Source organism: Diuraphis noxia, unplaced genomic scaffold, assembly GCF_037042655.1.
Source record: "Diuraphis noxia isolate RWA-SAM2 unplaced genomic scaffold, SU_Dnox_SAM2 contig0003, whole genome shotgun sequence".
Lineage (NCBI taxonomy): Eukaryota > Metazoa > Arthropoda > Insecta > Hemiptera > Aphididae > Diuraphis > Diuraphis noxia.
This window is the reverse complement of record NW_028301713.1, coordinates 7,820,710-7,845,924: the sequence shown is the minus strand read 5'-3', so window position 1 is coordinate 7,845,924 and position 25,215 is coordinate 7,820,710. Positions and strand designations below refer to the sequence as shown.

General features: G+C 31.2%; 1 protein-coding gene across 1 annotated transcript in view; it reads right to left on the bottom strand.

The window, feature by feature from the left end:
* The window catches only part of LOC107165775 (uncharacterized), a 77,215-nt gene extending 56,977 nt beyond the window's left edge, over window positions 1-20,238 (bottom strand). Inside the window, exons 1-5 of the mRNA XM_089222790.1 lie at window positions 20,104-20,238; window positions 15,915-16,038; window positions 9,174-9,279; window positions 8,975-9,110; window positions 2,890-2,960 (exon numbers count right to left, since the gene is read on the bottom strand). The gene's annotated coding sequence lies outside the window, so the exon portion shown is untranslated. The remainder of the gene's footprint in view (window positions 1-2,889; window positions 2,961-8,974; window positions 9,111-9,173; window positions 9,280-15,914; window positions 16,039-20,103) is intronic.
* Between the last annotated feature and the right edge of the window lie 4,977 nt (window positions 20,239-25,215).

The following is a 25,215-nucleotide window of genomic DNA, read 5'->3' as shown; positions in this document are numbered from 1 at the left end:
CATGTTTTTTTCATTTTTTAATTTTTTCTCCTATTTTTCGCATCCCCACTGCGAAATAGTTTGTATTCGCCACGTTCATGACATACACTAGACATTAAAATTAGGTTTAATTTATCATACCAATCTGTGGCACCGCCTGAATGGAAGACCACGTGATCTTTTGAAGGTTTATTTTATTACACCTTTATATAATATGACTTTGACCTAAAATATATAATATATAATTGATATTTCATTAAATCGGCACTGTCGTCGTCGGTATTCGAGTTGTAATAATAAATAAACATCATCTGCTCGCGATAGCATCCAACCTTGAAAATTGTGAGTAGTATTTCCCGGAAAATACTACAAGGTTTATTTTGCATTTTAATTCAACGTGTACAATAACGGTTTAATATTAAAATATAGACGTAACGGCAGACGCAATATAGCATATAGTAGACACTGGTCGGAGAGGTATCTCGGTGGTTGTGGGAAATTTTGTTTACATAACTTTGGAAGGGAACAAAATAAAACAGAATCCAAATAAAGCCCGTCGAATAAAATTTACAAACGATAACAACAACAAGCGACGGTCATGATCGATCGTTAAAAATATTGTTACCTCAGTCGACTTTTTTATGAATGATTGCAAATAATAATAATAATAATAATAATAATAATAATAACGTAACTTATTACCGGGCACTATCGGGAACAAGATTTTTCAAGCGTTTGCGTTTACCACCTAATATAGTAAACATCGCGAGTAAAATGACATAGTCTTTGTGCATTTTTTTTTCGCTCGAAATTGTGTCAGTTTTTTTGTATTTTACGATTGAATAATTATTATTCAATTCTATACAATAATCGGTCACCGGTCAATATTAAGTAGAATAATAATCCAATACTGATTAAGAATCACACACGACAATCGGCACTTTTCAATACGTGACGACTGACGAGTGATTTAAGTCTAAACGACTCAAAATTGTTGGTGTAAAAATAAATTGAAGAGCACACCGGGACAATTATAGCCATTTTAGGTACAAATTTCCGGTTGGTCCTAGCTTGTGGGATCGAACTGGAAAAATTTAAGAGGACATGTCCCCCGCATGACATATTGACATGTATATTCTCCGCTTTACAAATGTATTAAACATGGCGAATTTTACATTACCTATCAATTAAAATCTATTTTACTCTGCTATTTTTAAAATTAAAGTGAACTGATCGTAAAATTGAATGGTAAAATTGTTATCTAGGGGACAACTAAGGTTTTTGTAAATATTATTATTATTTAGTAAGTTTTGAACTTTTTGAGATCTTACAATTTTTGTACATTTTAAAGTGATAATAATTTAGCCAATACCTATTCAATCAAATATTTTTAGTTAACATGGGAACTGTCGAACGTATATCTCAATAGTATGTATTAGAAAAAAAGAAACAACATAATATGCGGGCACGACGTTCTTTTAAATCGACCAAAGACACACAATACTTTAGACTTCATGGTCGCGTCATATTATATTGTGTAAACAAACATTACAATACACTGACGAGTCGTAATTATTGTGTTGAATAATTGTTTCGAAAACCAATTTCTCAAAGTTTCCAATGAAATCTTTATCGATAGAAGCATGCTCTACTCGCGGTGTCTTTCGTGGCTGTTCGATTTAAAATTTAAGACGTAATAGTTGACTCTAAATTCTATACATGTCTATTTTTCGAAGTAATTTAACGAACATTTTATCAATCATTTCACGCGTCGCAATGCATCGTTAAGACCTAAACCGAGAACATGTTATATCACCACAAGTATATTGTGTTATCGACAGTTTTGGGAAGCGATGAATAATGAACGTTTAACGAGGGTGACGAAAATAATTATCAGATATTAAATCATTATCCAGAATTTGATAAATACACGTCATACTGGTATTAGTCGACCGTCTTTGTCGGAAATATGTAAAACATAATATGTCTATAATACAGTACGGAAATATTAAAAACTATACTTAACTCGATTTAAACGTCATATTATTATGAGTATGTTGAAAAAAATGGCGAAGTGGTCGAATTTCTTTTCAACTGACATTTAAATCTGAACTGTCAGAGCAACGATGACTAATAATTATGATCCATAATTTATGAATCGATTTCATAACAACAATATATTATTTTAATATTAACGTCTTTATGTGTTACCGTCATCCGGAAGACATGCTTTATTCGGTTAACTGAAAATTTTGTAATACAAATAGGTATCACGAATATCGCAAATATATCCCACAGCGAAGTCGTCACGGGACCGACAGTCATTATTAGTGCCATAGACGTGCATATGGAGTGGCCATGGCCCACCCTTTTAGCCGTACTGTACCCGTTACACATATTGTGACCTGATAATTGTTTATCATAAAACTTTAATAAAATACAATAAATTACAAATTACAATTTTCAATGATAATAATTAATTGAATACATTGAAAAATTGAATTGCTAAGTATCCAAATCATAATTAGTTTGGCCCACACTGTCAAAAAGTTCTGTGCATGCCTATATATGATTATTATATATACCTAAATGATTTTTATTTTCGTTCGGTTGTTTTAGAAGACAAGCGCGTTGTGTGCTTTTATATCTTGTACATGTTCAGTTGTGTGGGTTTATTGTATGTGGGCGTATTGCGTGGGTGGGTCGAATGCGAATGTCATACATACTACCTATATACGTAATACATTTAGCACACGTAATTTTATACAAATGCATAAGACTAGCTTACACTAATTAACGTTTCTCGCTCGCAATGGTTCCCAGAGTAAATGCCATATTATAAGAAAAGCGAAACTAAAAGCTATTTGGAAACCATGACGTGATACTATCCCGAATACATTTTTTTCTTACCTGTTAACGATTTTCATCCTCTTGCTCATCTGTTTTCAAAATAACCATTCATTCTTTGAACAATTGTTATACTGAAAAAATATGTAAGTATATATTATATATATAAATATTTGTTAGCGTTGACGTATGGAATTCTGTAATTCTATAGAATAACTAGTTATCTTATAGAATTACGGATAATTTCAGTTAATGTATTGAATGAATCCATAAATTCATGCATAGGTACTTCAACTAGTTATTGTAAATACTAACTAGATTTATTCTATGAACTAACAATAATCGTTTAGTTAATGCATTAAAAACTTTTATAAAATCAATACATAAAAATATATAAATAATAATTTTGAAAAAGTCGATTTTGTTTTGGACAACGTCAATTTATTAGAAATTAGGTGAAACAGCATATTATCATATACATTACCGCAAACATAATATACATATACCTATCATAAAATTTGGTCATGAAAACAGATATATTATAAGTGGGACAGTGGGACAATATTGAATATTGTGTCGTCGCTTTGAATAAGTTCGATTATTTCGTTTTCGACCGCGAAAACTCTTACCTGTACCTAATGTGATACCAAGAAACCGGCTAAAGATCTCTTCTGACCTAACCGAAAAATAAACATTAATGTTTAAATATCGTACATAGATCCTATGCGCTGTAATTTTCTCGGGACACGTTATGAAATTACTACACCATCACACACAAAAATATTATTTATAATGCCACCGTTAAAGCATAAATATTATTATTAAATTCGAAAAAAATAAATATTATTTACGATAACCGTAAAACTTTAAAACTAGGTAACGTTTTGGATTTAAAAAAATAAAATAATAAATAAATACTTTTAATTTTCTCGTATAGTTATAATATTATACATGATGCATTTTATTATACCACCGACCGCCGTATCGCATGCGGTGAGTCTTTTTATTTATATGTATATATATATTCAAATAATATCCATAAAGACCATATGCAACTTTTTACCATACTATACACACATATATATATATAGATTAGGTACCATAACCCGCGTATTTATGCCAAGTTACGCGTACCGTCATAACTTGGCGCAAATCCAAAACAGAATTTCTTTTATCTCCGTTTTCAGCCACAATTTTCATGTATACGTTTTCCCACCGCACTCGCATTATACGGCTCATTAGCTTAAGACATTATTTATACGGAGGCGGCGGCGGCCACGGCGTTACATATGCGTTTAATATAATATAATATTATAATATCATATATTATATATTATGATATACGCTGCTCCATAAACTCGCGCCGAAAACAGATATAATAAAATTGTCAAACCTACTTTTTTTTTTTTTAAACTACGGGCGATTAGAATTTTTTTTTAAACGTTATAATGTTCAAGCGATTGATACCTGCAAGATCGCTGCCATTTAGCTATTATAGACACATCACTTGTATTTGATCGTATTTATATGTATCCTTGATTTCGAAATATTGAAATATTAATAATCTTATATTCTTTTCAACGGAAGGGGTACTTTTTTCCGTAAAACGTGATACTGATAAATATTAACAAAATTAAAATTAAAATTAAAATTAATATTAGTATCATTGAATAACATAATAACTAACGTAAAAACTCATAAACTACAACTTGTATGAATACAGAATTTAATTTACTTAAATAAATTTTTTATCAAATTAATCGATAATAAAACATATGCGTGATAAAAGATTTACAGTGAAAAAAAAAGATTTTAATTTGAAAGAAAATAAGTTTGCATCAAAAGGATAAATGATACTCATAAGTGAATACTATAAAAGAAAAGAGAAAATGTCTCAAAAATGATTTTGAAACGGAAGTAGTTTAATTTCCACTGCGGATGTGGTGCCACCGATGGCAGTTGAGGTGTTATCGTCGTGGGTGTTTTCAAATTTAACAATAAGCAACAAAAATATGCATTGATATAATATTGAAATATTTTTGAATTATTGTTCATGGATCGTTGTGAAACTCAATCGACTGCAAAAAATGTGCTCAAAAAGTAATGGGCGGCCGTAATTAATAATGATATTAATAATTAATACAATATAATAATAATATAAATCGGAATTTTGCAAGTACTTTCACATTATATAGGTTAAAACAATTTTTTTCTGGTCTATGAGGTAAAGAAAGCGAAAGCATCCCAACAATAATATATCATAATATTATGCGCAAATAATTACGTGACATAAAACTGTGTAAAATTTCCGAAACGTTGATAATTAATTTTCACAACTTTTGACCCACAGAAAACGGTGTATCAATATTATAACAGGGCGTTGCGTGGTTCGTCCTAAACTTTGGTAAATAACGCAAAAACCCACGCAAAGTTGTGCCGCCGAATACGCAGACACGTTAAAAGCGCACAAGCTATTATTTTTATATACGCAAAATATTACCATATACCAGATACCTTTATTTACAAACATAGACCTTAATTTTTATTACTCATATATTTTACTGATGATAAATCATTACTCATTAGTATTGATTTTGCACAATTTAAACGTGTTTGAGAACTGTATAGAGTGTCCCGTGAGGATTTACCCATTGCGATATCTCCCGAAATAATGATGATACCGAAATTCTGATTTTGTAATAAGACTCTCAGGGATAAGAACTACAATTATTTCATATTTTAATTTATTTTAATGTTTTGGTAAAAAAGTTAAAAAACATATTTTTTTATTTAATTATTTCAAAAAAAATTAAAGATAGCCATTTTGTTGAGTTTATAAATAATAAAATATTAGTAGTTATTAAAGTTTTTATTTTAGTAGTATTTCAAGTTAAGATTGGCAGAGTGGAGTGGTACGGGGTTACCCCGCAAAATGTTTGTCCACTACTCCGCTTGTCTAAACTTTAAATACTTATAACTCATAAACTACTCGTCCTAAATTCGATTTTTATGAATCAAAATACTTAGAAAAATATTCTGCTTTGGAATATGAAATTAAAATTAATTGTCATTCAAAAAAGTAAAAAACTTAAAAAAATGATAAAGATAAAAAATATTAAAAAATATAATTTTTGCAACTATGTAAAAAAATATTTTGAAAAAAGTCAATACTTTTTTAAATAATGAGTTTCGATAAAAAAATCACCCTGTATATTACTATTGATATTAGATGTTATTTATTATACCTGACAAATTATGTACTGGCATTAAAAATTGCCAAAAATATTTATAATCAAACGTGAAAAGTGATGATTTTTTGTAGGGAATGAAATAGCTTGGAATTATTTTAAATAGCTAATTATAAGTCTCCTATTCAATCACCGATAATGATTAGGTGTAAGGTGAGAGAGTATGGACTATGATTATACATAAATCCTGTTACCTATATGTACCATGTTAGAGGAAGTCGCTTGCTTTAACAACTACAATATTATTACAATTTTATATTATAATTTATTAGAAGTTATATATATTAATAATTTCTAATTAAGATTCGCAGATATTATTTTGTAGTGCGTACCGCTGTTGTTACAATAATATGTAGCCAATTAAAAGTCAAAGTCTAATACCATTCCAAACAACAAGGATGTAACAATGTACATAATGGGCCCTAACATGATGAACTTTTGTCCATTATTGTCTTCTTGAAGCATATATAAAAATACGTGTTTATGTATGACGTTTAATATTATTTCTGTTATGTGTAGAAATCAGCTAGAAACAATCGTTTACCGTCATAAAACTTTATTAGACCTATCTATTACATAATTTGTATGATTACTTGATTATTATTTTTAAAATCATCAATATTTCCGGTCCATCAATTGTTGCGATACGTTAAACAAGTATAATAGCATATTTTTTATTGACCGTGTACTTTAGTGGTAAATATAAAACCTACTGGGGAAATCAAAGAGACACGTTTTTGACACAAATTGACGGATATCCTTGTGCAAAACGTATAAAAATACGCGACGGATGTTAAACAAAACTAATCAAAAAGAGGATTCGAAGATACCTTCCACGATTTCTAGAAAATGTATAGACTACGATACTAGATGACGTGATAATATTATTTTTTAATCTATTATTACAATAGTCATCGAATATATAAACAAATATCCGAACTTAACTTATTTTGAGACCAAATAAATATAACATTGCCTTCAAACGTGCATAGATTATTACTATTTGGACGCAACGCGTGGAACGGCGAGATCGTTATTATTATTGTTAGGACGACGAGGGACAGTGTAAAATAATAATAATAACAATAAAAATAATAATAACAATAATCGTTTACGGAAAAGTTATTATTGCGGTCGGTGATGGGATGGAGGAGGAACGTAACACGACTTACCAGCGATTCGTACGTAAAATATGCGCTTGTATACGCCACCCCCTCCCCACAAACCGGACACCCCGCTACTCGACCGCTTCCGCTGCAGTGTCTAGACTCTAGACGATTTGGAAGCGGTCTGCGTGTTTATACGATCACGGGTAGTAAAGCTTTTCTCTCCAACAGTATACAGTAAAATATATGTACTCACGATACTATAATACCGTCCAAGTATATAATATTTTAGTTAGACATGATATACCTACCTGCTATGCATCGAGATTCCCGAAAAAGCATTCTACTCAATACGAAATCGTCAACATCATTATTTAAACCCCCCTCCTATGAGTTTGACATGAAAGAAAACTGTGGCGACTATTCGTTAATTATTTAATACACTCAAATTATTATTTTCTTTACAAATTTAGAGTATATTCGAATCTGTAAAGGCCTTTAAAAATGTTGACTTGCAAATCTCGCAGGCAAAACCTAACCTAACCGTAATTGTGATCTGAAAATTATTGACGGATCGTTTCAAACATTTTGATTGGAATTAGAACAAGTGATTCCTAGAGAGTTTTTCTACTACGTGTTTCTGTTATATAGATACCCATCAAAAATAACAATTTATTCATCATTAAATGCAAAATTAAACAAGAATGCAAAATTATAAGCGGCCCAAATTGGACTAAAAGTTTTAAAATCAACGAATAAACATAAGATATTCACTAAAATAAATTAACTACTATTAAGTTCGATGAAATATTAAAGTTAAATATAGAATGGTAAATCACATATATTCTATGAATTTATATCTATAGCCGAAAGTTGTTAAAATTATGTATTTTTTTATATTGTTTCAATGATAAGTATTACTATTAATATTCTACACTAAAAGTTGAATAACTCGATGACGGCCAATCTTAACCTCGATTGCAACGCATAAAAAAGTATAACCTAACCATTTTCTAAAAACCCTTAGAATAGAGAGTGATGCTCGTTAAAAAGAAAATAATAGAGTTCATCTGTAATTTTAGGACTGAATTTTAATATCCTACGAGACATTAGTTTATCTGAAAACATAATACGATGGTCTTAAAAATAAGCTCAACATTTTTGAAAATCAATAATAATGGTATCGAAAATCCCACACTGTTTCTACAAGTATAGTTGTAGGTCATTAACAATGTGTTGAATTGAAAAAAAAATAAAAGTATATGACTATACGAGTAGGGCTTGCGTTGAGTAAATCATATACCTCAAGACATAATATTATATTTTAGCAAGCCTGGGCAAAAAACTTTATTAAATTTAATTTCCAATAACTTAATTTTTAACTAAACTGAATTTTATTGATAATGCAACTTAATTAACAACGAGTTACTTTTAATAACATCCAAGCTTCGTTAGTTTATAAATGATTTAATTATAAAATATATTATAATACAATTATTATTGATGATGCATTTTATATTAAAATTTAATTTAATCATTTTTATTATTTTAAACCATGTTACTGGTTACCTATATATTTTATATAGTACCTATTAAATCAAAAATTATAATAAGTTTATCGTACATTTCCTTATAACTTTTAATTTTACAAAGTTAAAGAAAAACTAGGATGATAGTTATATTAACTTTTTTTTAAACGTTTTCAATCAACTTAATTTAATACTCAATCAAAAACTATTATTAACTTTTCCAGGCTTCTATTTTAGTATAATATATATAGTGTTGTATACTCACATGTAGTTTATATACGACAACTAATTCGAGATCGAGAAAATAGTATTTTATCGGTGCAATTCGTTCGAGAGCGATGAGGTTCGTCATTCTTATTCTAGTCGCCGTTCCCATGCATCAGTCGAAACGTTTTTTTCGCCTAACACACAAACAATAAATTAAAGTACAAAGCAGTATGACACACTCGAACGTTGTATAATACTTTATTTTGCAGTTGTAGTCCCTTCGATGGAGTGAAACGTGAGACGATTTTAATTTATTGCGTGATGCGCTTCGTATCGTCGTCACTGGTTTATTCTTTAAGACTGCTGTTGAGTAAATCATTATCATAATAATGTAATAGGTACTAAAACAGTATAACGTACATAGGTAGGTCGTGTACGACGACGATACAACAACAATATACAAACTCGTTAACAACAATAATATTGTTTTAAATATTATTACCGCATTTTTAAAGATCAACATTACGACTTTTAGCGAGTAAATGTTGACGTTGAGGTTGACTTCTGACGCGTTTCGCCTTCAAAAACTATTTCTCCGGATGTCAATAAAAATTAATTCCTCATATTTATAATAAACCGACATCGATCCATACCGTATTTAAAAATGTGTTCATTTCCTGCAGCGTTTCCGGTCACTCGTTAACATTAAGGTTGTCATATTTTTATGATATTTTTAGCGACAGTTTAATGCTATAAGTAATTTATCGTCTCGTGTAAATCTGAATATCTCTATTCATATACCAGTAAATAAGGTAAATTAAGTATTGTGATAACAACACTACTGATAATCCATATAAAATGTAAAATACTCAATAAAATAATATTATGCGCTTGAACGTTTAAAAAACGGTATACCTATATGAGGTATACAATTAAAAAAATCTCTGGATTTCTTTAGATATTGTCCGTTTCGAGAGAATCACTCTGTAGAATATCATTAAAATATAATTTTTAACAAATAATAAAAATATTATAATTACGGGATATTTTAAAAATACGAATTACGTTTTAATATTTCCGAGTAGAAATCTCTTTTATTTTTTTAATATTACATTTCTGCACGAAAGAACATTTTGAAAAATATGTCGGTGTATCATATAATATTTCACGTCAACCGCGTAATCGTGTAATTATTAAAGTTTAAAGTTTTGACAGGGAAACGAGCCACATTACTACCCACTCTACGCTCGTCTCCGTCACTCGGCACCCTTATCTCGTTTTGAAAAGTAAAAATACGTGGGCCATAATTAGAAAATCAAAAGTTTATGACGTTTTAGGAAGACAAAAGGTAGCGGAAACGGGTTCGCAAATGAAATGTTCGTGGTATTACGTATCTTGAACCTTTTACAGAGCTGCGGCAATAAGTTGCAGTAGAATAATAATAATAATAAATTATGTACCATCGTCCATCGTGCGCAAAGTGTTTCGTCGGAACGATCGAAAATAATAAAGTTAAGTACGCATATTATATATTATTATACAAGTGTATTACACACATTCGAGGTTTACATATAACGCTTCCCTTCCCTTTCTCTTCCTCTCACATAGCTTAACACCTGAAATTAAATATCAACAAATTTAATGATTGATCATATTCGGAGTGAGCAAAAGTATGAATAATTTTTAATTCATATCGAAATGATAGTTAAAAACATCTATGTGTACCTATATAAACACAATTAATATATAATATTGAACAAACGGTTCCAAATCTGTTTTTCTGACAAGCATTTAAAATTTATATGAGAATTACAATGATTTGGCACTAAAAGTTGTCTGATATACACATTACCTACACTGCTATACACCACATTAAATAATAATTATAAATAACTTTTGTCTTTTTAAGTTGATGAATACAAAGTACAAACATTTGCATTTTTACAGTGGTATTCTTCTGTTTTGACAATGGTATTTAAATAGCTATAGATAATTTAAAACAAAACAATGCCTAAGACTTGACAATTAGGCATCACTGTAAATGGAAACCACGATAATAGTTTATTTAAAAGTGAGAATAGACAGCAAATTTCTACGCATTATAAGTGAACATTATAGAGGTATAACTTTAATCATAAATTAATATTCTCACGAGTTAGAATTTAATGATTAGACATTGCAGTGCACTAATCTGCAGTTCAAATATTTTTAAACGCATATTACCACAGCAATATAACATATCGATAGCAAATATGTGCCCATATTTCAAACGCGTTTGTAAGTTTTAGATGAGCAGATGGCCCAATCTTCAATGCTTTAATATACAAACAAAATTTATTCTTTTTAAAAATATGAAATACAATTTATGGATGGAGATAGAGTAAACTAACCGTAAGCGCGACAGTCGTGTTGTCGTATATAAACGAAGACGATGAAAACACGTAGGTAGTGACGAACAGAAAAAAAACGGAAAAAAAAATAAAGTAGTTCGCTCGGTGCATTATAATATTATTATTATATATCACCCGAGTAAATAAATATTATTATTCACGATTCACACGTCTCGCACTTATTGGGCGAGGTGTATAGTATACAGGGAGCTAGGGTGCATCTAGAATATTTAACGATTCTGCGCCTATACACATTATGTAAAGTGCACGTGAAACACACTTACCGAAGCAATATTTCGAAAAATGAAAAAAATAATGGAATTGTATTCTCAAGACAATCAATAGTCGACTATACGTGACAATGATCACTATACTCATTAGTACTCATGACTACTGCAGGGTTTTATTTTATGCACATACAATTAATTGTTCTCGATTTCGATTTAAATGTTTATACCTACACTACATTGGTTAAACGTTTAAAATGTAAATTGTGTCGCTGATTTTGCAAAATTAATGTCATATGAAAAAAAATCGATTATATATATATATATTACGGAGGAATACGTGCAATTCAATTTGAATTCAATTTACTACTTTATTTGTCAGTCATATAATATCGAAAAATAGTCTACATAATAGTATCATCATAGTCGGTGAAGCGTTATTATTATAATTTTAAATACAAATATTTCAGTTCAAGTAGGTACCTACTATTATAATAATATAGGTACATTAAGAAAATAGCGCGACGCATAGGATGAATCTATACCATCAGTGATTTCCAAACTTTTTTATTCAAAGACCACATAATATATCAAAATCATTTAGTGAGCCAAATGTACATAAATACATATATTTTTTTAATTATATAAATATTTAAAAAATGTCTAATAATATACCTACTTAAATATACTTAGTTATATATAATTATGATACATGTCATAATCGAAACGTGCGAGCGATAAAAATTTTGGATATTACACATGTTTTTAGATTATTTAGCTACAGTCTTTTGGAGCCGGTGAAAACTACTTGTTCGCGCACCATCGTTTAGAGACCCCTAATTGTAGTTACCTGCCTATGAATATCGAGACGAAAAGCGTCCCGTTGGAATTTTGTTGAACGGGATACACATAACTCGAACGACTCACTATTATTTGCTCAGCTAGAAGGAGATGAACAGCTGATGGGCCGATGCAAAAGAAAACATTTCGATCACTTTTAAAATAGGTATCTATATATTTTCTTGAAGATGCGAGTTAATCGATCCCGGTAGTTTCGGCGGACAAGGAGTCAGCACTGTACTTTCTTCTCGTTTTCTTTTTTTATTATTATTATTATAAATTACTTTTATTATCAAAAGTTCCCCCGCGGGGACAATAATATTCCGCTCGAAATGCCGTCGCTATAACCATTTCCTCATAGTCACCGGTATGGGTGGGCGCGGTCGTCGTCCGAATTGCGTATGATGATCGAACGGTTTCGTGTGTCACGCACGAACAGCCGAGCGACGACCCTTCGTGTCGTAATACGTCTATGTCACAGCCTCACTTTCTACTCCCCCCCCCCCCCAAAAAAAAAAAATAAGTCCACTTCCTCGGTCCGTCGCTGGTTTGGGTTCGGATGACGGTAATAGGTATGTGTAGGCTCGGATAGCTGATTCGGGATCTCAAGAATGTTGAAATTGTATTCTATAAATTGGAAATACACACCTAAATCTCTGGTTATTTCCAATCCGTATTTGGTAATACGAAGTATTATCGGGAAACATTTTTAAACATCATTAATTTTCAAAATTCGATAGTACTCGTATAACATATGAATAATGTACACAATATAACAATAGTGACGATTTAATCTACGTGAAACTGACACTATAATGTTAGCACAATAGCCTAAGAGTCTAAGACCACTCCAACAAACTTTTCTTGGACTTGTTGGACGTTGTTGAAAATGTATTGGAATTTGTAGGAATCTATTTTAAAAGTTATTTTATTATAAAGTTCGTAGTTCTAAACTCAAAACTAGCTCTACAAATTAAAATAAAACATTAAAAACTGTTTCAAAATATACACATTACAATAAGTGACATTGTTGGGCTATTGTTGGACTATTGTTGGACGTTGGACAATAACTAAAACAATTTTATGAATTGATAAGGCATATAGTTCAAAAGTTCATATACAATCAGTATAAAAGAAATAAACAACCAGAAGTATGAAAAATGTTTAACAAACGCATGTTTACCCATCATAGATAGAGAAATATGATGCAAACGATTTTTCCGGAATTTAAAATCATTATTTTTCTTTAAATGGTATTCCTCTAGCAACCTAACCTTAATCACATTTTAGTAAATTTTCAAAACACTTTTTCCCTAGCACTAAACATAACACTACACATGAGTACATGTTTATAAAGTTTTATTTTTCGTAATGTTTATTGCTGGTGTTCAACAACTTTTGAAACTGGTCCAACGAACATCTTTACACGTCTTAGATCAATAAAAATTGATCCAACAATTTTGGTAAATATTTTAAATGATGAATTCTTCAAAATTTTAGCAGAAGTAGTATCACGCCTTCCAAAAAGCGAAATCACCATCATTAAAGGCGACTTAAACGCAAAAGTTGGAGCATGCTGCACCGGAGCAAATATAACCGGAAAGTACGGGCTCGGCGTAAGGATTGGAAGCGAATTAAAACTGATTGAATTTTGCCAGATTACATACATGGTAATAACTAACACCCTCTTCAAGCACCATCCAAGAAGACTATACATGTGGACCTCATCAAACGGAGAGTACAATAATCAGATTGATTACTGCCTAATTCCATCAAGGTAGACAACCTGCAGTGTTGAGAACATCAAAACAAGGCCAGGAGCAGATTGTGGATCAAACCACCAACTGCTGGTGGCAAAGCAACGGATTCATTTGAAAAATTGATCTATCGTTTATACCTAATTTGGCTGCACTGAATCAGCGGATCATCCGTCCTATTTTCAGAAGCAATATCACTGAACTCAGAGAATTTACAAATCTTCTGATCCAAACCCTAGAAAATAGTACACAATCGGTCATAACGTGAAAATCGTAAGTGGCTTGCTCTCTTCGGGTAATTCCAAAAAAGAAAATTACGGATTCCAGCTCGGATTCCCATTACGAACATCTCACATTCTCACAAATTGTATGTTATGTAATACATAGATACTGCAGCATCGATTTAATAATATAATAATATGTTTGAAGCTCAACAATACTCCGAAACACATAGTGCGCGCCATGTTATAATATAATAATATATATTACTACAAAGAAAATTTGCGAACTTAAACATGTGCACGGCGTGGCAATTGCGGTGGCGGCTGGGGGAGGGGAACGAAAAGATTTATAGCCGATCTGATCTCTAAATATATATAAATATATAATGTATAAATAAATCGGGTCGGAGATGATTATCGGGAACGCGCAAGCGAGTCGAAAAAAACGATTTATATTATATTATATTATTATTATTATTATTATAAATATTATATACATCGACAGTGTTCAGTTCCTTGCCCATACCTCTACCTACCCGCCCAATCGAACCTAGGAGATATCACAACTCCTTTTTTTGACGTCGATTAAGCTCGTCGTATACGCCCACCCACCGGCAGAGGAGCGTCATCGATACAACGACGTTAACCGAACGACGATTCTGCAATATACACAATAAATTAATAATAATACATATTGTAAAATATATAATTTTTAATTACTGACGGCTGCAGCTAATGCCTCGACGACGATTCTGTACGGTATAATATTTGCTCAAACGATTGCGTTTTCCTATTATATTTACACAACAGCGGCAGCGGCCGTCTCTCGTTAAACAAACGCTCGGAATGCGTCTCTTACAGCAGCAGCTCCCTACAGACCACAAAATGCGTACTGTAACGCTCGACGATTGTCATTATTTATATAATAATAATAATATGTATTTTACGCTGCTTCGACGGCCGAACAAAAACGATTAGTGACGACGACGACGACTGCAATAATAATAATAATTGATATCTACGATTTCACATTTGATTTTGTTTTCTGGTGATTGGTGATGTTTAGCGGGTACGACGACGACAACCATCGTAAAGGTCGGACGACATAATCGGTCGGAGAAAACCGTTTCGCATTATATTATTATCATTATACGATTCGACGACGATATTTTATACGAGCACCACCCGTCGTCGTCATTGCGAAACAGTGTTCAAATTTTCAACTCCAACATTCTTTGCGACTAAAAACTTTGTAGCCGGCCCAGAAGCGGTTCGTGATTATTTCAACGGATTTTCAATCGCTATATTTAAATTTATTATTATATACCGTTCGCAAAAACTATTTCATATATTATTACTCGTATAATCTCAAACTATGTTTTTTACACGTTTTGCAGATAACAACGATTGTACGTAAGTTATTCAGGAACGAAACAGCTCGTTTTATATTATGACAACCGCCTCACATCGACATTTTATTATGTTCGATGAAATAACAATAAAAGCAGAGAAATTAAATCCTAAAAGTTTAAAAAATTCGGATTTATATTCCATCATAATTACTTGAACTTATTCGATTACTGTCTGTATAGTGTCTATGTCTCAAAATCCCTTCGACGTAGCCATGCAGCTGTGTTTGTCTGTGCGATGCAGTCGTTGAATCTTTGTAGCTGAGGTGACGAAATAACTGAAATTAAATGTAAAAAATAGACCATGTAAGCATAATGTATTTCTTAAAATAGTTTTCTACCACAGATATGACAATATTATATATCAAGTGATTTGGAGCTCGCGAAAATACGATTTCATCACGCGTTTTTAAAGAATATTATCAATATGTGAAAAAGGGTAACGTGAACCACTTTGAGTTATGATAAGTCTACAACGTATTTTTTTTATTTTGGAGCATCTGATATATTTAAATTTAATAATTTTAATACCAAAAGAAATTGTGTAGCTCAAAATAATAAATAAAATCACTTTTTTTATTTACGAGAAAAATCTGCATTATAAACACCTGCAGTTTCGTACAACTTGGGTCAATAATCATTGGCCATCGTAAATCACTATCCCCAACATATGACTTACTAATAGTTACAATATTAGGATGCGATATTTTATCCAAATCCTAATTTGACGCGGTAAAGCACGACTGACCTATACCTTTTTAGCAACACGATTGAGCATAGAATATGTTATGCAATGTTGCCAAATTCACATTGCCAAAATGTTGTACTTAATTTATTATTTTAACGTAACATTATCAAACTCAAACAAACTAAGAACCCAGCCCAGCTTCATCGAAAAAGTTATCGATTGATAGATTAGTTCCCGAGCAATAAATATTAGTTTTATCCGTAATGAAATTCCCGTTATAGTGCGATATTTAAACATTTAGTAAACATTGTTTAAACAAAGATTTTGTTAAAACAATTAAAATTTGGTAACTGGGAAAAAAACATTTAATATTGGGAGAAAATATGAGATTATTAAGATAAGGAACGATTCCGAAATTATTATAGGAACAGTTTAATAATATCCGTAGCGTTCGATCACGTACAGTCTATTTTCAGATTATTTGTTTAATATAGATTTTAATGATATAACAATAATTTTATCGAAAACATTTAATTATTTATACCATATTTGAATTACTATAATTGTTTAACCTTTCAGCAGGCGCGTCTGCACTTTTTTTACGATAATTATTATGAATTTATTCACATAACGTTTATCTATGTGCCCCGAGTAATACTGGGTTTTTTCCAATTCCACAATGACGTATTTATTATTTATACTTAAAAAATTGTATTTAAATAATTAAATTTTAAATGATTATTTTCTTACTAGTCGACTATAGTTGACTAGTCCACTGACCACTAATATCCCTCCATGAAGTGCTATTAATGAATAGCTTCTTCAATCAATCCAATCATAACCCATTATGTACCCCTCCATTGTGCTTATTGTAAATATTTTTCTTACAGATTTTACAAATTAAATAAATATGAAAAAAAAAATTATACAAAAAATTATAAAAAAATATGTATACTAATACAAAATATTATATAAATAAGAGTTAAATGTTTCCAAACAATATTTGTATTAAAAATTATTTTTTTATCTTTTATTGCAATTAAACATAATACCAATTTGAAAAATATTCTCTCGTTTCTGCTCGTGAAATACTTAATACATAGTAGCGCACGTACCGAAATGTTAAGCAAATATTTTTTGTATAGCATAGTATAAAATTGAAAATGACAACACACTGAGTTTTTATGCTCAATCTTGTAGGTTTTCTTGTATTTCCATATCCTTTGATACGCCGACAAATTTGCTCAATCGTGTCGTAAAAAAGGTTATTTTTTTATACTCAATTGTGTTGTAGTCACTTGACGGACCCTTAAATCTTAATAATTTTTTACTACGTTTTGGGACACGTGCTGTACCTGAAATTCTAAATTTTCCTAACACTCGTTATTGGTATGGTGATATGTGAACTGTGAACATGATGGACGCGACATAATATTATAAAATAATAACGGAAATTTCGTTACACTTGATGAAGTTATATATTCAAATCAAAAGATATGTTTATGATCCAATGATGAGCTTTTGATGGCAATTCTTTATTCTTTTTTTTTTAGGTATCCAGTTTGATAAAATATGATACATTGAATTGAAAAAGGTATGTGGTATATATATTACGAGCACGGTAGATAACCTATTATATTGAATCACGTATCATACCCAAAAAGAGTTACCTTCATAATTTATAAAAATACAATATTCCATAGAGGCCTATCAATCGACCGACCTATACTACACGTCTCCCCGGGTCTCTTCAGAAGTATTTTCTATTATTATTATTATTATTATTATTACTATTACTATTACTATTATTATTATTATTGTTATGATTCCAGGGCATATGTATATAATATAATATATGGGTAGGTACTTACGGTGGAGTGACGGCCGAGTGGGCACGTAAAACCGAAGACCGCAAGCGTGTATAATAAATTCAACGCGCACGCCGCTGCAGTATACTAGTGTGCTAGAGTTGGTAGCAGAGGGGGGGGGGTACGTTTTTCAAGATCCGAAAGGTCTGCTGGTCACCAGATTTATGGCCGTCGAGCGATGTGCTCGTATTATTTCCCCTCGAGTGTTCTCCGTCATGTAGTAGTAATAATAATGCGGACTGCGCAAAATGTCAACGAATAAAATTAAACTCTCCTCAACCATCCCCAACCGCCAAAACCCTGTAGTCAAACCCGACGATATGAGCAACGTTGTGACCGACATGAGTGAGGTTAGGTGTTGGCGAAGAGAGAGTAACGGCAGGAATAAATAAAAATTTAAAATCAAAAACAAATAATGCGACACTTAGGATATAATATATAACACAAAATCGACCACCATGTCGCTGCGTTCAACTGGTCGTGTTAAAAAAAAAAAACAACAAGACATATTACAGTGTCGCATTCAAAGGGTGGCACATTTCCTAAACAATTTAAAAAATAAAAATAAATGTTCACAAATTCAACAATATATTTAGTCGTCTGCAACTAGTGTAGTAGTGTCACTAGTTCAATTTTTATCGACTACAATCACGGTTATAAATTTATAATAAATTATTATTGGCATATTTTAATACGCACACTAGAAAGTAACACTAAAAAATGTTATTGAGACAAGCCATAATGATAAATATAATATATAAAAAACTCGAATTACAAAATAAGTTTTTAATTTTAAATTCTATTAAGTCAGTGACCCAATAAGTATTACCATGGCCTGACCCGTCGTTTCCAGTATACACACATTCAATCAATCTCGCGAAGTAGCTGCAATATCGTCTATAGACGACTATACCGAGTGCTGATACTGAGTTAAAGTTTACTATAATCTACAATATTATAACTTTATGCAATTTATCAAACTATTAAATAAAAAAAAAAAAAAAAAACAAGTCTAAATCAAAGGATGTTGATTAATACCTACAGGCTACAAGGTGTCCCGCGAGGATTTACCCATTGCGATATCTCGCATTATTTCGTGAATTCTGATTGTATAACAAGATTCACAGGGATAAGAACTACAATTATTTCATTTTTAAATTTATTTTAATGTTTTTGTAAAAAATGTAAAAATATATTTTTTCATTTAATTATTTCCAAAAAAAAATAAAAATAGCCGTTTTGTAGAGTTTGTTTTTCTGAAAACATTGACGTTTCAAAATTTTATTTTCATTAATTTCCTGATTTTTTATATTTTTTCCAGTTTTGAAGATAAATATGATTATAATATTTACTATTATATGAACACTGAAAGTATTCGGCCAGTCATATGGGAATGCGGGCGGCGCGGTTACATGTTTGATAATATATTACGGTGTTAAATAATTCGCAATTTTTCTCGAAACTAAAAAAAAAATTAAAAGTCAGGAAATTAATAAAAAATAAAATTTTGAAACGTCAATATTTTCAGAAAAATAAACCCTTTAAAATTGCTATGGTCAATTTTTTCGGAAATAATTAAATAAAAATATATATTTTTATATATGCGATGATTTTGAACTAGATTATTGTTAAAAATACTCAGTTTAAATTTGAATCGATTTTGTATCTTGTAAAACAAAATAGTTAAGTGATATCATATTATTTGTGTAAACACGTAAATGATCGTGAATAACATCGTATTATTAATCGAATTAATCGTAATTACAGATAGGTACTGTTTTACTTACTTGTTTTATTAGTTGATGATTTTTAAAATTTTTTTGACTGCATAGGCTACACGATTGGAAATCTTGAACAACTTTTGAAACTAATATAATTTGCACTTTTTCAAATGCTTTGGCTAGATTCAAAAACCAATTTTTTTTCGCCACTCAGGTTGTCATGAAAACCCTAGAATAACAATGTTTAAATTATTTATCATCTATTATATTGATTAATTATTAAAACGATTTGCCATCATTTAATTATATCAATGATTTTTCTAAACGATTTAGGATTTACAGTTGTACCTACTGCAACTAAACATTAACAAATAAATATAAAAAAATATTTTGAATTGATACATTATAACCAACCCAATCCTAACTTGTGACACATACAAAATCTCAATAATATTTAAATTTTATACTATTTCCAAATCGTTAAGTATCGATTAATAATGAATAATAATCGTAAAGTATTAACGTCTATTCTTATCTATTCGCGTCTCTTTTTGGCGACGGCGTTAATCATAATTCTTCTGTGTATCATAGGGAACTGAATAATTTCGTTGTTTCCACTAACTTGTCCCATGTTCCGGTATTAATTAATGTGAATACGAAAACGAAGTAATAGTACCTATACGCTAAGCGTCTGATTCAAAAAACCAAAGTAAAATACCGCTTACTTGTGAATTGTGAAGTAAACCCATTTTGCTAATTGTCAGCCAATAGAATAATGCAGAAATCATAAGTTGCATAAGAAGTAAGATATTAGTTTTCAATTTTATATAGATGAAAAATATAGAAAATTGATACCATTAATAATTAGGTAACTCCTACAATATTTTTTTTTAATTCTATTAAGTTAAGGCTCAATATCTATGATCGTTAACCTAAAGGTTATTTAGTAGGTTAACAACTTTGGCGAGGATTTATTACTAAACCTCGGGTAGTCGTCCATCTGAAAACCATAGTGACCACCGGTTGATGCTTGACATCAGAACACATTTGTGACTGAGGCGAACCACCACGCCACACTAAACCATACTCTCTATTGTTGTATGTAAATGTCACTTATACCTAGTGAATTTTCGATTTATTTTTGGAATATTTAATATTATGACCTTTTCCCACTTTGGAAATAAAATCAATAATCTTAACGACAGTGAATTACATATTTTTATACGGTTAAAATATTTAATATTTACTGAACAAACTTTTGTCTTACGTTAAAATATTTAGTTTCTTGAAATCGTGTACGTACAAAGTGGTACTGCTTTACTTAGGTAGTTAGGTGTTTATGGTTCGCGACTTTCAAGAAATTGTGCTTATCCCTATGCCATTGATTAATTAATATGCAGTATACCTACTAGTATATTTATTAATCAATACCTGTTGGCTGTTAGTCGCAAATACTAATAACATTAGATTTTTATCTCGAAAGTAGTCTATTTAGTATTATTCTTCTTCTTCAAAAAAAAAAATTATATATCACTCCAATAACCGTTTGTAATCCTCACTCAGAGATAGTAGAGAGCTGAAGAGCATCGTGTGCAGCTTGAGGTTTAATCATAAACGTGATTTTTCGTCCACCCACTCACTTAAACCGTCGCGCGACGTTTAGTTCTCTGCCCTCAACATTCTGCACCATTTCGCGGCGTTCCTTTACATTAATTCAAACCACAAGACGGCGACGATGGTCATTATTCATTCGTCGCGTTTCTATTCGCCACCGCACAACTCGGCTTGTTATTATTAATAAATTATTTTTACCAAAGAAAAACTTCTTAATCTAATCTAATATATATTATATCCCGCTCCGTATAAATTGGAAAATATGCGCGCGAAAACTCGCCGTATTTCCCGAAACAAAATTACCTCTTTCTCCGACCTCCCCCACCCGGCGACGGCACCACCACTGCCGCCAACGCATCCACCTCCACCTCATCCTCGTCCAGAGATTGAAATTCCAGGCATAAGTCAATTTGCTCGCGTTACCATGGGAATAGTGTGAGTTTCAATTATTTATCCGAACGGGAAAAGCTAGTCGAGACGTGTGTGAATGTGTACGACGAACACGCAAACACTATGCATTAGAGAAGAGTGTTGTTATATTATATACATAAAATACATAAAAGAGTGTGTGTGTGTGTGTGTGTGTGTGTACGCGCACGTGCGCGATATGCGACGGAATGATGTTTTTAAAAAAATTGCAATTTTCCTTTCTGAAATTGTGGAATCGGTTGTACGCAGTGTGTGCACAGAGAGTAAATTTTTTATGGTACCTACTACACAGGTATATTCGAGCACACATTAAATAATAATAATAATACATCGGTTTATTCTTTGCGTGTCATGGGTGGGTAATGGGTATAAAATAAATCGTCGGATAATAATCGCGCAAGTTTGTATAATATTGTTATTATGTTATTATTATTATTATTACTATTATTATTATTATTATACTCCGAGAAGATCTAATTCAGACTAGCACGTAATCCGAGACAATGGGTAATGTGTAACATAATGCTATGTAAAATAAGTCTGAAACACAAGAATCTTGTCAATATAAACATATGAATGTGTGACGGCGTAACCTGATGAAAATAACGAAAAAAGCCAATTAATGCGGTTTAAATCGGTTCAGAAGTATTTCATTAATTAACCATACCTATACAACCTACCCATAACATGCAGCATTTCAGTTCATAAATTGTTTGTTTTTTTAAGCCCATAGCTTGAATATTATTATATATTTTGTAAAGTTTGAACTCTAATTGTTATCATCGTATTTTACTATTTTAGGCCATACAAACAAACACACACGTCGTATACTTGGCAAGACGTGTGTTACAAAATTGATTATCATTTACGTACTACTAGTTACTAGTTGGGTAAATGTTATACTATACATGCATACATTAATTTCATAATCTAGACATAAATATTTTCAAAAAAATATCGACGGTATGAATAATTGCAAGTATCTGTTTAACAACAGTTGTTTTATTTAAACTTTAAACGTCGCTTAAAAGTATACTACGTATATTGCATACTATAGGTACATAATATTCAAAGAATATTTAGATTTAAAATAAGTGTACAAGTTGACGATTTTTCATAAAAATAAAATTGTAAACAAGTTAAATCATGAAAGAAAAAAAATGAATTTACCGAATTTGTTGTTATCTACCCGTAGTACACGCTTTTAACCAATGTAAAGACGGGCCACCGCCCGCTTAGTCTAATCCAATATTCCATAATGTTCAAAACCTAATTTGTCCTATACAAAGTTTGGAGACCGCACCTCGATTTATACAGCGTTGTTTTTGCGCATACGTCGTGCCATATTAAATGATAACCGAACGAGATAATATTATTGCTCCACGATGATTAATAAGATTTGATTAACAGCATAGATAATTTAAATATTAATGAAAATTTGGATAATTATATACGAATATTATACGTTATCTTTAATCGTCACGCGTGTTATCACGAACAAGCGAATTAACACCGAACATTGTAGATTTTCCAAACTTTCAAGAAAAGACGTATCGTTCTCGGTGCCCGATTTAGTGGAGGCGCTGTGGGAATACAATAGGCCGGGGATTCGAAGCTGAGTTTGTTTTAGGAGCCTCAGGTTGTTGTTATCGATTTTCTAACTTTGTAAAGTGATAAACTTTTAAGACTTATAATATTTCAACGATGATCAAGACAAAGAATATTTTAAGATAATATATTATACCCGCACCCGTTTATTTTTAAACTATTATGGATTCAGTTTTGCCACTACTCGTGGCTAAGAAACATATGTGAGCCATGAGGCACTTACCTTAGTATTGAAACGCTTTATTTTTTAAATCCATTTTCACTTTTATCGAATACTAAAAAAATATTAAAATTGTTGAGATCAATTACTTTATATGAATAAAGTAACTTTTGTTTTGAAGGGCCTCCAGGATGTGAGGAGTTTCACCCCGGTCTTCCGATGAGACATAGATCCGGTACTTCTGGTCCTACGTAACAGTTTAACGATATTAGTATGAACAATGGTGCCATATGATATTAAAGATCTACGATATTATTTGTCTGAGCGCAGAGAACACATTATTTTACAATCATTTTTTTCCATGGGAACACGCGTGTCACCAGGGTGAGTAATGCGTTGCTATTTAGGGTGAAATAAAATTTCAAAGAAATCGAAGGCGGGAAATTCGAATAAATGTCGGTAAAGAAGAGCGGCATTAAATTGTTCACTCTAAGACGGAAAATATCTGATGACGGACCTGCGTACACGTAAAGTGACCTATAGTCGAACGATTCATTGCGATGCAGCCGCGCTCGATACAAAATATAGTCGTTATATTATAATAATATGACGTTTGGGTTTAATAATCCGTAATACTTACCCATTATATAATATCATAGCACGATCTATGCCGTTTGCACAGTGTAGGGCCATCATAATATATAGGTCAAGCATTAATGCATTGCAACGGCACGACCGCGACATTAATCGTTTTCTGCAGATTTATTTCTCCGAAACATTACAAATATACAGTACCTATAAGGACGATCAAAACAATTTACAGGAATGGTTTGGGTATCATTATTGGCAATAATATTATAATATTATAGGATTTACGACCGTAATCAAAACATCGTAGGTATTATAGTGCTCGCGGTAAAGCACGATTGAGCGTCCATATACCTTTTTAGCAACACGATTGAGCATAGGATATTTTGTGCGACGTTGTCACACAGTCGAAATTTTGTAATTTATTATTTTCACGTATTATTACGCCAATTATTATGGTACTAAACTTAAACGAGCGCTATCAGTAAGCACAGCCCAGCTTTATGGATAGCTTTACTGATTATTAAATTATAGGTGTATATAGTTTTGTTCATTATTGTCAATAAAAACAACACATTATGGTATTGAATTGTTAAAAAAATAATAAATAAATTATGTTTAGAACAATTATATTATAATTCAAAATATCTATATCTATGTAACATAGACTATGTTTGACATGATAAAAATTATTTAAAAAAAAAAAAATTAAATGAGATGTCCATTTACCTAATAATAATATAACCATAATTTAATCGGAGACTTTTAACTCTTACTAT